General features: G+C 43.6%; 1 pseudogene; it reads left to right on the top strand.

Annotated features, from left to right (window-relative positions):
* The first annotated feature begins 1,180 nt into the window (after nt 1-1,180).
* LOC147596654 (uncharacterized) lies at nt 1,181-4,232 on the top strand (annotated as a pseudogene).
* The last annotated feature ends 11,029 nt before the right edge of the window (nt 4,233-15,261 follow it).

The following is a 15,261-nucleotide window of genomic DNA, read 5'->3' as shown; positions in this document are numbered from 1 at the left end:
CGAGTCCACTGAACAAAGGGGAGTGACTTCTAGCAGTTTCCTACAGAAGCTACCACCTTAGGCCCCCCCTCACTAACAAAACCAGAACATGGGGAATGACGTGTATCCCACCGGACACCCTCATTTCTTTAGATCAGATTAAAATGCCTGAGTCAAAAAAGGATTTACAACATGCTTTAGGACTACTGGTGTTCTGGAGAAAACATATTCCGGACTTCTCCATTATTGCTAGACCTCTTTATGATTTGCTGAGGAAAGGGGTCAAATGGGAATGGACCCCACCTCAGGAAGAAGCTATGCAACTGTTAATTTTTGAAGCAATGGCTCACCAGGCTCTCGGCCCTATCCACCCTACAGGCCCTTTTCAGGTGGAACGGGGATTTGCCATATCAGGATTATCAGTACACATATGGCAACGGGGCCCTGGGGGTCCAACTCGGCCTGTGGGATTTTATTCTCGTGGCTTTAAAGAGAGAGGAGAAGAGATACACTGCTTGGGAGAAGGGTTTGTTTGTGGTTAGCCTGGCTCTCACAGAAGTAGAGAAAATTGCATGCCAACATCCAATCGTACTGAGAGGCCCATTTAAAGTGATAAAGGCAGTTAGCAGCGGGACCCCTCCCCCTGACAGGGTGGCCCAGAAAGCCTCAGTACGAAAATGGTATGCCCAGATTGAACACTACTGTAACATTTTCTTAGTCACCAAAGGAGCTTTAAAACACCTGGCTATACAAGAAACAGAAAGCTCGGATGGCAGCCAAGATAAACCTGCCTCTGTCATCCAAGCGGCTCCTCCTTTCTCCCCTGACCAAGCAGTGAGTGCCTGGTTTACCAATGCTTCTGCAAAGAGAGAAGGGAAAGTATGGAAATACCGAGCAGTAGCTCTCCACACCTCCTCTGATGAACAAATTATTACAGAGGGAGTGGGCAGTGCCCAAGTAGGAGAGTTAATTGCAGTGTGGAGTGTTTTCCAGCGTGAAGCTCAAGCCACTTCTCCTGTCCACATTTATACCGATTCCTACGCTGTGTTTAAGGGTTGTACTGAATGGCTGCCTTTTTGGGAGCAAAATGAATGGGAGGTTAACAGAATCCCAGTGTGGCAAAAGGAAAAATTGCAAGAAATCTTAAACATTGCTAACTAGGGGAACTTTGCTGTGGGATGGGTAGCTTCTCATCAGGCAGATGGGGGCTCAGCGGGTGAATGGAATAACAGAGCGGATGAGTTAGCAAAGCTAGCCCCTGTACAAAAGGACCAAGTCACAGAAGATTGGGAACACCTGCTAGAATGGTTGCATGTAAAGCGTAAACACACAGGAGCTAAGGATCTGTATCGTGAAGCCCTTGCTCGAGGCTGGCCTGTCACCAGAGCAACACGTGAAACTTGCATATCTGCCTGTGAGCAATGTTGTAGGCGACTGGAAAGACACCCTTTAGAAGATGATCCCCTGCATCTAAGAGAGGGTAAAGGTTTGTGGGATGCATGGCAGGTAGATTATATTGGACCCTTTAAGAAATCAGGAGGGAAACATTTTGTGTTGGTGGGAGTGGAAATAACATCAGGACTAGTCCAAGCAGAAGCCTTTCACAGGGCTACGGGAGAAAGCACTGTGAAAGCATTGCGACAATGGTTTGGAACTTTTCCAAAACCACAAGAAATACAGTCTGATAACGGTTCCCACTTCACTGCCAGAATAGTACAGGATTGGGCACGAAGTGAAGGGATTAAATGGATTTTTCACGCTCCTTATTACCCACAAGCTAATGGTATTGTAGAAAGAACCAATGGTTTGCTAAAACGACTTTTGAAACCACAGGAAGGCAATTGGGATGCTCGCCTGTGGGAAGCTGTCAAAGGTGTAAATGACAGATGGGGGGTAAATGGATGCCCTAAAATCACTGCCTTCTGTCCAAAAGCCCCTACTTTAATCCCCTCATTAAAAGGACCGAATGACTCTAAAAATCCAGCTCACTTCCCAGGACAACCTGTTTTAGTGGAGCTTCCCACTGTGGGAACAGTACCATTGGTCCTAAAAACCCCTCTAAATGCATATGCATGGGTAGCCTCTGATGCCCTGGGAAAGGAACATCGGATAAATATCCGTTGGATAGTTCCATCATTTTAACTGTGCCTCAAGGAGGCAAGCTCTGTTATTTTATCTTGCAGAAGAACTCCGAGGGACAACAGAGAGTGGGAAAAGCTGCACACGGATGATAATTTGGAAGCATAAATTCTAAAAATGACCAATATTTTAATTGGACTTGTGATTGGGCTTACAATATTTTTCTGCATCTTACCACTAACCTGTAATCAAAAGAACACCGAATGGCCATGGTCTCACGCCTACCTTAGGTTTACAGGAAACATGGGACCACCTTTTAAGTGGTTGGACTTAAACTTGGCCACTGTGGTTAAGCATGAAATGGAAATGTACTCAGAGCATGAGTGGGGCTGGGACAGAGACAGCAGGGCTCCCCTCTTGATGGGAACAATTGGAGAAAAAATTCAAATAGGTTGCCGAATGGTCAATGGATCTATCCATGAAAAAGCAACCCAAATTATTGTAAGAAGAACTAATGAATCTGTACTCACAAAGAGTCTCTGTGCCCTTGAAAAGGAAAAGTTGGAATGCTGGAGTAGTTTTACACTAACCCAACCTGTCTTTGTAATCTGTCTCTGGAATACCCAGAAAGGTGACGTGGCACTCACATTCAAATTTAAAATGGCCATTATTGAACCAACAACAACTACTACTCTCAGCCCCAACATGACAACATACACAGCACCACTTACCACTGAACCAGTTATTGTACTGAACCCAAAAATTTTCGAGATTGGACCATATGTAATCAGAAATATGGGCCAGCAACAGATGTTATTCAATCCATCATGGTCCCTCAAACAAGTTGAACTGTCAATGCAAAATAATGCTTCAGAAATTCAGCCAGCTTGCTCACCTTTCCTAAAAACCTCTTACGAGGGATGGACAAACTGGCTGCAAAAACGGACCCCTTCCGAGAAATGAATAAAGAGAGACCTAACTGGTGTTTTGGGAACAGGATTGGGAGTTCTAAATAGTATTGATTCAGAGGTATTGATGAACAAATTGGCTACCACAACCAATGACCTGACTAAATTGCAACATCCTTTACGATCTTCCCTATTGGCTTTGGGAACTAATCAATGGATGTTATCGAATATATTACCAAAATGGGAGAAGGCGAATGGAAAAGACCACAAATTGGTTATAGATGCACTCAGTGTGGTCCAAAACAACCTCTCCCTGGCTCTCAGTTGTATCCAAGCTCAACTGTGGATGCAATCAGTAGCCGCATCAATTATAAGAGAAGGTGAAGAAGGCACTTTCCCCACTGAAATTTGGAAAATAGTTTGGGACAGTGCCACTGACTTTGAAAGGAAATTCCAGTCCTGGTGGTATCTGGTTAATTTTACCTATAACCCCATCAACAGCGTGGCCACAGCTTTTGTGTTAACCATACACAATGCTTCGGTACATACAATATACCCAATCATTGCGCTAGGACTGAACCACAACGGAACTGTACTCTATCCTCTAGAGCATAGAGTATGGGCCTGGAAAAACGGGGATAAATGGCAAAGTATTGATGTTGATGCATGTATTGTGCGGGAACAACAAGGATTCATTTGTGAAAGCAACACCATCAGAGCTCAAGACATTTGTCTTGACACTGAACAAAACATTTGCCATTTCGAGATTCGTCCTGACAAAAACCCTGAGACAATACTTGTATATATTGGCAAAGGTTGTGCATGCTTACGGACTGTTTGCGATTCCATATCCGTAGATGATGTAGTTGTAGATACTAGGAACCACTCAAATTTTTGTATTTGTAATTTTACTAAAATCACTGGATGTGACTTTTCTTATTTAGCACCGGTGACCTCTCACAAACTCTTGCAATCTAATTACACACTGATTCACGAACTGCTACCTGCACCAATTGGAATGAATCTCACTTTGGTAAAAAAAAATTATTACAACACCAGGATTTGATCAAGATCCTGGGAAAGATCAGGGAAAATGGACAAAAAACCTTAGTAACAGTTCATCATGATGTAGATGAAATACACCGTGTTTTGGAAAGGGTAGAAAAAGATGCAGAGCATAGATGGTAGGACACAGTTTTTGGGTGGTCACCTACTGCTACAGTGAAAAGCTTTCAGCTTTTCCATGTTGCAATGGAAGGAAACTAATTTAGGGATCAGCCATGCAAAATCTTCTATCTTGGCCAGTCCAAAATATTAAACTTCTAAGGGGTCAGTAAATTAGAAAAAAAAAAAAACAAACAACTACGAACGTGTGAAATCTGGCTTCATGAACTAGATTTGAAAGAAATGCAAGATTTGAACATGAAGTTTGATGTATAAACTTTTTCCTTAATATGGAGTGCTTGTGTCAAACTACAAGTCTCATCTGCTTAAGAACAAATCAATTCAGAATGCCATCGAACTCTGTGAATATCATGAATCTCTTCAAACTGGTAATGATTTGCAATAGTTTGTTATTATGCTACCAGAGTCTGATAAAATGTCTCTTCTTCCACCTCACACACAGATGCACACACTTTAAATGCAATATTAAAGATACCCTCGACTAGTAAAGATCCTGTCAAAGTATGCTAATCAAATCCAGCTTTGATTTCATGCTTACTTTTCTGCTCATCCCAATTGTAAAGCTAAGCTGTAATTAATATATAAGAGGCTGGTGATTATACAGCATTAGGCTGAATATACAGAGTGAACATACAACATTAGATTGCATTTCAATAGATCAGACACTGTAAAGAAATAAGATCAACTCACAAGGTCTGGTATTAGAAGGCTGCTAACTTATCTTGGTGACAATCTTGATCTCTTGCATTGATCCCCTACTACTGGTGACATCTTTTGCATCTGTGTGTGTATGCTTATACGTGTTACATGCAGACTAAATAGATACTCTTTCCCTTTTAATTTTTTGGAAATTGAATTTTAAACTACATCACCCAGGGAACCATTAGTATTTCTTTGGAAATGGGCCTGATAGGTCACTGCCATGGCAGAGATTACATGCCTCCAGTAAGCAGACCTGCGAGCTGTGCTCCCTCCCTCCCTCCCTGCTCAGGAACAGCCTGCAAGAAGGGCAGAACATATAAGGAATAAACATCGCAGCGTTAGCCAGCACCCTAATGTCAGAGGGTACATAAAAACTAGAGGAGTCCCTTCAGATAGCTTGTCAAAGACCTACTAAGGTCTTCTTTGTATCCCCCTGCCAGCAGAAAAAAAAAAAGCTTTCCGTAGCGTGAAATACTTAGAAGTAGAAGAAAGGATGTATGACTCCAAGAAAAGTCCTGGGAATCCACATTCAGCTTTAAAACACAGGAAATCACACTGTGATAAAAAGTGAAAAGCTAAGATGAGGAAAATGTAGCCTCCTATGATCCTGAACCTAATTGTGGGTTCTCTGGAGTAAATCTCAAGCTAATGAAGAAATTCTTCACAATCGGCAGGCAGACGCCTCTCAGAGGAGATGTGAAGAGAACCTGAGAAGCATCTGCCTGCTGATTGTGAAGAATTTCTTGGGAGAGGAACAGCTGCAGACGCCAAGGTCAGTTCAGAAGGAGGGGGAGGAGTAATGCGGCTCCTGGCCAAGATTCCCCTGCAGCCTGTGGTGATGACCATGGTGGAGCAGGTTGTCCCCCTGCAGCCCATGGAGGTCCACAGAGGAGCAGAGATCCACCTGCAGCCCATGGAGGACCCCACGCTGGGGCAGGTGGATGCCTGAAGGAGGCTGTGGCCTGTGGAGGGCCCGGTGGGGCAGCTGTTCTAGAGGGACTGCACCCTGTGGAAGAGATGACCCACGCCGGAGCAGTTTGAAGAAGGACTGTAGGCCGTGGGAGGGACTCCATGATGGAGCAGGGGAGGAATGTGAGGAGTTCTTCCCCCAAGGATGAAGGAGTGGCATAAAGCGACAAGTGATGAACTGACCGTAACCCCCATTCCCTCTTCCCCCCTATGCCACTCGGGAGGGGAAGGAGGTAGAGATAATGTTAAGCCCGGTGTGGTGGTTTAGCCCAGATCACCACACAGTTTCTCACTCACCCTCCCCCTACCCAGTGGGACGGGGGAGAGAAATTGGGAAGAAAGGAAAACTCATGGGTTGAGATAAAAACAGTTTACTAAAAATACTAAAAACTACAAAGCTAACAGGATATAAGGATATTAATATATACACAATATACAAAATGAACAATGTACAATTTCTCACCACCCGATGTCCGAATGACCGACGCAGCCCGTCCTGAGCAGCAATCACAGGAACGACACCGAGCAGCAAGCAAAAAGGGGAGGGGTGTGCAAGCTAGCAAGGTAGAGGGAACGATGCCAGCAAGCAAGAGAGAAGAAAAGGATGCCAAGGGTGCCCGAATGGATACCCGACAAGAATGTCCGAACAGAATGCCAGAAAAGGATGCCCCCTCTCAGGGGCAACCCCCACTTATATACTGAGCATGACATTGATGGCATGGAATACTCTCTTTGGCCAGTTTGGGTCAATTATTCTGTCTGCCTTTCGCCCAGCTTCCCGCATCTTCACGTTAACGAGACTTGAACGAGACTTAGAAAGCCAGACAGTGTCCTTGGTCTCATTAACAACAACTGGTATCATCAGAGTGTTTTTATCAACATTCTTCACACACGAAATCCAAAACACACCGGCTACTGAGAGGAAAATTAACTCTATCCCTGCTGAAACCAGGACACCCGGGAAGAGGGAGAAGTGGGGGGAAATTATCTTGTTCTCTTCCTCATTATCCTGCTTTGATTTTAGTAATAAATGAATAGTTTTCCCCAAGTCGAGTCTGTTTTGCCCGTGACGGTAACTTTAAGGATTTCTTCCTGTCCTTATCTCAAACCTCGAGCCGTTTTTCTTATATCATCTCCCCCTATTCTCTCGGAGGGTGGGGGCAGCGAGAGAGAGACTGCATAGTCTGGTCCCGAGAGAGGCTAAACTACAGCAGCACCATAAAATTTTAAGCAGGTCATCCTTTGAACAGTGCTATGCCTCAAAACATTTTTTATATAAAAGAAAGACAAGGTAAGGAAGGTTCAGTTATAAAGAGAGCTTTATTCTGCATGCAGGAACCAATTGCATTTCACTGTAGAACTGCACAAGAGCAATCCTCCCATGTTGAGCACAGCTGCACCATGGTTGTGGTATGCCATTTCCCCGCACCATAACGAGATCATATCTAAAAGCCTAAATTATGCAAATAAAAAGGCTCCACTAATACTGTTGAAATATTCCTGGAGTGTATGCTTGACAACCTCAAAGTACATTTCACACCACTAATGACTTCATCACTAACACAATTGTTATGAGTCAAGCAGTTTCCATGGCAACGCCCTAGTACAGCTGTTTACCCATATAAAGTACTGCACCTACTTAGTTACATATACAACCAGATCACTAGATTCCTAGGCACTGAAATTGAAATAATTCAGTTTTCAATGTCTCTCTTCATGAAATGATTCTGCCAGCTATAGGTATTAGCATATCAATGTGACTTTGACAGGGTCTGCTGCAAAAGACATATTTTGCAGGCACTTCATGTCAATTAGAACCCTAACTGTTTAATGGAATAATCATTCCTGCCAGATTAAGGTCAGGCTGCAAGGTAATTTAATTGGTGCCATTATATCTAGGGGGGAAAAATGCTCTAATAAAGTGCACACAATGTAGCTGCCAGTGAGGATGTGCTATGTGACATAAAAGGGATTGCCTTCCTAAAGTGTGTGGGTAAGCCATTTAGAGAGAAAGAAATAAGATGGAAACAACTTCAGATGCTTTGTTTCCAACCAAATTTCAGTGTGTTTGACCAAGGGGGGAATTTTATTTCACTTGAAGTGTTGTTATTCACAAGGGAGAAAGCACTGAAAAAAAAAAAAAAAGAATAAGGAAAAAAAAAATACCCTCACTCTATGTACATCTTCTTATATCCTGTGGAATGCTAAACAATTTATTTAAAAATCTGCAAAAATCAAAACAAAGTCTCTTTTTCCCCGAGCTCTGATGTCTGGGATGTAGCGAGCTGGGTGGGAACCTCCCTGGCCTCCCCCTGGGGAGCGGGACGGGCAGGGTTACTCTTTCCTCCTGCGGAAACTTTCAGCCAACAACTTGTTTCATGAGCAGAATGAGTTCAGTTTCCTATGGAGTCAGGTAGATTATCCCCTAAATTTCCCCTCCCTATCCATAATTCAACTTCTCATACTTTTCCGGAGGCCCCCTTCCACCTGCAAGATCGAGGTCCTGGGGTGCTCAGTTGAAGAGGCATGACACGATCATGTGTCAATGTGGGCACAGGAATGCCAACTGCATGGTCATTGGGGTCTGCTTTCTTCTACGCTGAAAATGGCAATAATTCAGATCTTTTTTTATTTCTCCAGGTCTTGATATTCACCATTTTTTTTTAGATATTGGATTTTCCTCAAAGCACATGTGTGTTTTCTCTTTTGTCTAAAGCCAGACAAGGGTTTCAGGAGACTGACAGATGGACAGCACAGAGAGTTCTCCAATATGATAAGCTTATAACATAGTAAAACTATGAGAAAATAAGATTCTTAGTTCTGTATCTACATCCCATGATGACTTACCTAATGACAACAACCTTAAAACAACTGTCACCATTTTGAACTTACCCTCTTTCTTGGCAAAATAGAGCACTGAGGAAAGTATCTTCCTTGCAAGCTGATTACTCCTCATTGAGTTGGCCATGCTCGGCATTGTGGCATTTTTTTTTTCATAGAAATAAGAATATTCCTAAACTGCAATTTCAGACTGGTAAATTCTGCAGCCCTAGAATACTTGTATTTATGACTTCACCATGAAATAAAGCATTGTGTGCTTAGAGTCGGGTCTATTACATTGTGATGTGAAAACTGATCACGATCAACTTAAGTTCAAAAAACAGAGATGGGAATCAAAGTTGGCTTATTTTTTAAATGAAAAATGCCGGCTCTCTTGCCAGCAAACCAACCCAGGATGCACTGGAGCCCCACCCCGGGGAAAGCAGGGTATCACACGATACCGTCAAGCTAAACCTTCAATTTAATGCTGCGCAACACAGGGTTAAATACCCGTACACCCGCTACACACGCGAACGCACCCGCCCCCCTGTGCCCATGGATCTATCCGTGCCCGCCACGCACCTGCCCCCTGCGCTCATGGACTTATCCCTGCCCACCACGTACATGGACGCACCTGCCCCCTGCACTTGTGGACTCATCCACGTCCAATGCATGAATCGCTACGGACCGCCCCTCCTGCATACATGCAGCCCTGCTAACGTTACCCCACAATTCCCCCCCTCTATGCTAAATCATCCTGGTCTAATGGCTGCTACTCTGGGGCGGATGCCGCCATAACATAGTTGATCATGGATAGTCGCCTAGTGACCCCTCAATCATAGCATGCAATAAACGTAACAGTAACAGAAACAAACAAAGCATTATCAAAGCAACTGCTAGGATCGTCAGACCTATAGACACAATATTTCTTAGCCATCTAGGTAAACCAAACAGGTCTGGAAACTACCCCAGTCCTTTAGGGCTTTGACGTTGAATACCGACTGGGCAGCATGCGCACGCGTCTTCTCCAAGGCCGAGGAGGCGTTCTTGCTGAACTCCAAACAGCAGTAACCCTGCAGACCTAGGACTCCCTCTAGGTCGCTGCAACCGATGCCGGGCCTCGCAAGGGCATAATCTAATGCCAACTTCATTTGTGTCAGTCCTTCGTCGCGTGCTGCTAAAGCAGTCGCCGGTTCAGATATGGCGAGGGCTGTGCGGTTGGCATTCCCAAGAGCCCAACAGGCCACATGCTATGCAAACCTGAGTAGTACCAACCGGGCCGGGATCCATCAGGTCCCCGCACCTGTGGAGATACAAGCATACCCTCATCCCCATGTTAGCAGATCAGCGGGACCTTCCCAACGTGGGTTTTCTGGCAGGCGGTACCAGACCTTTGGGAGTGCCTTGCCCCCAAACAGCAGCTGACACGAGGAAAAACGCCTTGCGTTTGTCGGATTCTTAACAAGCTGTGTGGCAGCTCCATGGGCATCAGTCACGGAGGGAACAAACGTGTGGGTAACTATGGCTGGTGCCACAGGGTGGGGCGCCATTTGTCTGTCTGTATCATCTGCAAATAAGCCTTTCAGAACATGCTTGGGCAATCCAGCCGTGGCTGGAGGATCGGCAGGGTGACCGAGCGGCGCGGCGCTCTCCAACTCATCCTAGTTGGATTGATCCTGATTGTGAGTCTTCCAATGCCAGTGATAACGACTAATTTCTGGGAGCGGTTCACGAACTGCGCCGACTCTACTCAGGTTTGCATAGCGCGTGGCCTGTTGGGCTCTTGGGAATGCCAACCGCACAGCCCTCGCCATATCTGAACCGGCGACTGCTTTAGCAGCACACGACGAAGGACTGACACAAATGAAGTTGGCATTAGATTATGCCCTTGCGAGGCCCGGCATCGGTTGCAGCGACCTAGAGGGAGTCCTAGGTCTGCAGGGTTACTGCTGTTTGGAGTTCAGCAAGAACGCCTCCTCGGCCTTGGAGAAGACGCGTGCGCATGCTGCCCAGTCGGTATTCAACGTCAAAGCCCTAAAGGACTGGGGTAGTTTCCAGACCTGTTTGGTTTACCTAGATGGCTAAGAAATATTGTGTCTATAGGTCTGACGATCCTAGCAGTTGCTTTGATAATGCTTTGTTTGTTTCTGTTACTGTTACGGTTCTTGCATGCTATGATTGAGGGGTCACTAGGCGACTATCCATGATCAACTATGTTATGGCGGCATCCGCCCCAGAGTAGCAGCCATTAGACCAGGATGATTTAGCATAGAGGGGGGGAATTGTGGGGTAACGTTAGCAGGGCTGCATGTATGCAGGAGGGGCGGTCCGTGGCAATTCATGCACTGGACGTGGATGAGTCCACAAGTGCAGGGGGCGGGTGCGTCCATGTACGTGGTGGGCACGGATAAGTCCATGAGTGCAGGGGGCAGGTGTGTCCATGTACATGGTGGGCACGGATAAGTCCATGAGTGTAGGGGTAGGTGCGTGGCGGGCATAGATGGGTCCATGGGCGCAGGAGGCGGGTGCGTTTGCATGCATAGCGGGTGTGCGGGTATTTAACCCTGTGTTGCGCAGCATTAAATTGAAGGCTTGGCTTGACGGTATCCGTGCGATGCCCTGCTTTCGCCGGGGCGGGGCTCCGGTGCGTCCTGGGTTGGTTTGCTGGCAAGAGAGCCGGCAAGCTTTGCTTTGTAGGCCGGTGGTTTTATTAATAAATGAAAGGAGTTTCAAACAACCCTTTAGCGCTTATAGAACTGAGTTGCTTTATCTCCAGATCTCTTTGTAGATCTGTTTTCAGCCTCTCGGTACATACGATAACAGTTGTAGAAAGGGCATCTTTGTTTTCCAAGTTGAGGACAGCCTCTGCTTTATGTAGAGGCTTTTGGTTACCTAAGAGATTTTTACACAAGAGACAAAGCCTCTCAAAACAGCAGTCTGAAATGTTTGCAGGATTTCAAAGGAATGGTTCAAGAGGTAGATCTTTTACTCCACAAATGTAACATGCAAATGCTATGGGCAGGTTTGACAAAAATCTCAGGTTTCTGCAGGAGAATTGCGTCAAGAGTAAAATCTTCAAGTCCATGCAATAGTGTTCAGGGAAACCTGACCTTCCAAAAAAATCTTCCTCTTCGTATCATAAATTCTTTCATCCAGAACTGATTAACCTAGTTGATTATAGACATCAAGAATAATAAAGTCTGACTTGAAATTCCAAATGCATTTTTTACTGTCAGTGCATTAGAGGATTGGATGGATTTAGTAGCCTTTAACTAGGTGAAGAAGAGCAAAAAGTTACTTGAGTGTTAAATACATTTAAAGAATACTACACTCCTTGTAAATGTATGAAATTTGTAAGTGCTAATGTCTCATGAGAATGTAAAACTTGAAGAAAATGTTGAGATTTGTAATATATTCAGGATAGTTAAATAAACCATGCAACTCTTCAGGGTTTGTGAAATCCCTAATCTCTAATTTAAAATCAGATTTTAGATCAGATCCCTAAAAGGAAGAAAACATCTGTCTTCTGTTTCTGATTTAAATTTAAAAAAATCTATTTTAATAAATGCATAGTATAGCCAGAACAAATACAAATTTTTAGAGGGAAACACAGACTCATAGATATACATGCAGGCAAAATAAATGCAAATTATTCAAAGATAAATCTTCAAAAATGCAAATACAATTCATGTGGTGGCAGAGAGTGCAGCACAGCTGTTTGACATTGACGAATTTGGGCTATGTCCTTGAACACCACTTGCTCAATAACAAAAACCAGCAACTAGAACAAGATAAGGAAATACCAAAGGCAAAAATAGTAAAGCCAACCAAAAAACTATTACCAATCCAAATGAAGCATAAGGCGCGTGAACAGTATATTGCTACCAATCAAATTAGATGATTAAGTGCGTGCACTTCGCGTGTAATTTAGACTGTAAAGACTAATGCTGACTAACAATAAAATCTCCGGAACACCATCCACGGAGTCTGTGATTTACTGCCACAAATTCAAGCAGTGTGAAATAGCAAATAGAGCATGGAAGCAAATATATCAAAGCTATACTTTGTTTTTAGACAGAGCTTCATTTATTTGTAAAGCAAAACCATTGTAGGAAAGTACCAAAAAGGTAGAGTATGCACGCACACATGCATATTGAAAAATGAAGATTTCAGAAGTGCATGAAGCACTTGAGTAGCACTCCCAGAAGATGTTACACCATATCTGTTCTTCAAGACAGCTACATCCAGTGACCAGAACACTCCCTTAACCACTAGTAAATATCTTTTACAATTTTTAGGTTGAGCATTTGCACACAAATCATAATGGGACAAAGTTAATTTGATTTTGTAGAGTTTACTCACAGACAAAAAACATGATGATATTGAACACACATGCAGAAAGCAGTATATACAAAATATAATTCATATGCAAGCACATGCTGTGGTGAACTGTTGGGGATGATGAGTATCAGAAGCCATGGGAATGAGAAACAAGAAGCCATGGGAATGAGAAACAAGGGACTTTCCGAGGGAAGGAAAACAAGATAAAGGACATCTGATGATGGTTGGACGATCGGAGGGTATATAAGCACATAAGCTGCAACAATAAATGATTTTTGCTTAGCATGCAGCAGGGGTTCGTGACTATGTTCCCACACAGTGAACATTTGTTTGTGTATGCTGAAAAAAATTACATATTGGTTCTGGAGTATTATTCCTATTACCCAGAAATAGTACTGTGTTAGAGAATACAGCTGATATTTGCTACCAACTGTGGTAATGATAGATAACAGACCACAGTTTCATTGCTATGAGTTTAAATGTTTTGCAAGACGGTATGATATTAAACCCTACTTGGAGTCTTAGCCACAGTCTAAAAATATTATGAAAAATGTTTTAGAGATATTAAAAGGATGTTTTAAAAGGCTTAGGAGTCCAGTTCTGATCTCTATTCGACACCATTAAATTAACAAGGCAACATCTGTGAGCTAAAATATTGTTTAAGAGAAAGCTTGGACTTGGGCTTTTCTGCCGTGAGATCGTTCATGTCAAAAATAGGGAAGGTGAATGTCGTAGTTCAGCCCCGATCGGGACCAGACTACGCAGTCTCTCTCTCACTCCCCCCACCCTCCGAGAGAATAGGGGGAGATAATGTAAGAAAAACGGCTCGAGGTTTGAGATAAGGACGGGGAGAAATCCTTAAAGTTACCGTTATGGGCAAAACAGACTCCACTTGGGGAAAACTATTCATTTATTACTACAAAGAGCAGGAGAATGAGACAGGGAACAAGATAACCTCCCCCCACCCCTCCCTCTTCCCGGGCTTAACATTATCTCTACTACCTTCCCCCCACCCCAAGCAGCACAGGGGGGAAGAGGGAATGGGGGTTGCGGTCAGTTCATCATGCATTGTTTTACGCCGCTGCTTCATGGTCGGGGGAAGAACTCCTCACATTCCTCCCCTGCTCCAGCATGGGGTCCCTCCCATGGGCCACAGTCCTTCGTGAAACTGCTCCGGCGTGGGTCATCTCTTCCACGGAGTACAGTCCCTCCAGAATGGCTGTCCCAGCGGGCCCTCAAATGGGTGTGACTTCTAGCAGTTTCCTACAGAAGCTACCACCTTAGGCTCCCCCTCACTAAAGAAAACCACAACAGTGAACATTTTTGTAAAAATCAAACAGATAGAGAATCACATGAATGAAAACCTTTCAGTCGCTTGACTGCAGATTTGCTTTGATGAAAGGAGTAGAGAACAATAAATGTATAAAAGAAACAGAGCACACCTTCACCAATTTGTAAGACAAGGAAAGAAAAGGAGTTTCCAAAATATGACGCAGAGGAGACATTGGGGAAGCTAGGGGATCAGACTGGCAAGGGAAAAGATGATGAAGAACATTGCAGCAGCTGAATTAATGAGATGTTTCTCTAGGAGAGGAAGGCTACCTGCTCAGAGAATGACTTAGAAATACTGATGCATGCTCATGTTACTAATACCTATTTCTTCATTGGAGAATGGCAATAAAAGAGGAAAGGGGCCCTTGAAGAGGATTAGGTTACAATATATGAACCCCTGGAATACATGGGTCTATATCCAGGCTAGCTGTTATAGGAACCTGGAAATATACTCATATAAAAGAAACACACAGATATAGAGACCCTTTCATCCCACTCATAGGCTTTTTGCTGTCACCCTCCAATATAAAGAGCACATGCACCTTGAATATCATCTCTATGGAAAATGTCCATGTAGTTTTAATAAATAATAAGTTCTGTTGGACTGTTGATTTTATATATAAAATTAGAGCAAGTGTTTGTGCATTTCTCCATCCACATCCACAAATTTTATACCCACATTTTTCAATATAGGTTATGTAAATTTCAGCCACTGTGGCTTTGGGGTATTAGGAAATGAAATGAAGTAAATCAAATTAAACAAATATTAATAAATATTAGTAAACAAAATAAATATATTTTTCAGTGAAAATGGAAATTTGATGTTGAATTCAAGTTACACTTCTAACTGAGCTCAAAAAAAATCATAAGAATAGGGGTTATTTGGAGGGATTTGAGGTGAGGTGGACTGGATTAACTATTTTTTAGAAAAGTTCAAAATTAAGAA

The sequence above is a fragment of the Chlamydotis macqueenii genome, chromosome W (assembly GCF_036417535.1).
Source record: "Chlamydotis macqueenii isolate bChlMac1 chromosome W, bChlMac1.mat, whole genome shotgun sequence".
NCBI lineage: Eukaryota > Metazoa > Chordata > Aves > Otidiformes > Otididae > Chlamydotis > Chlamydotis macqueenii.
The sequence above is the reverse complement of the archived record's forward strand: the minus strand, read 5'-3'. Positions and strand labels throughout refer to the sequence as shown.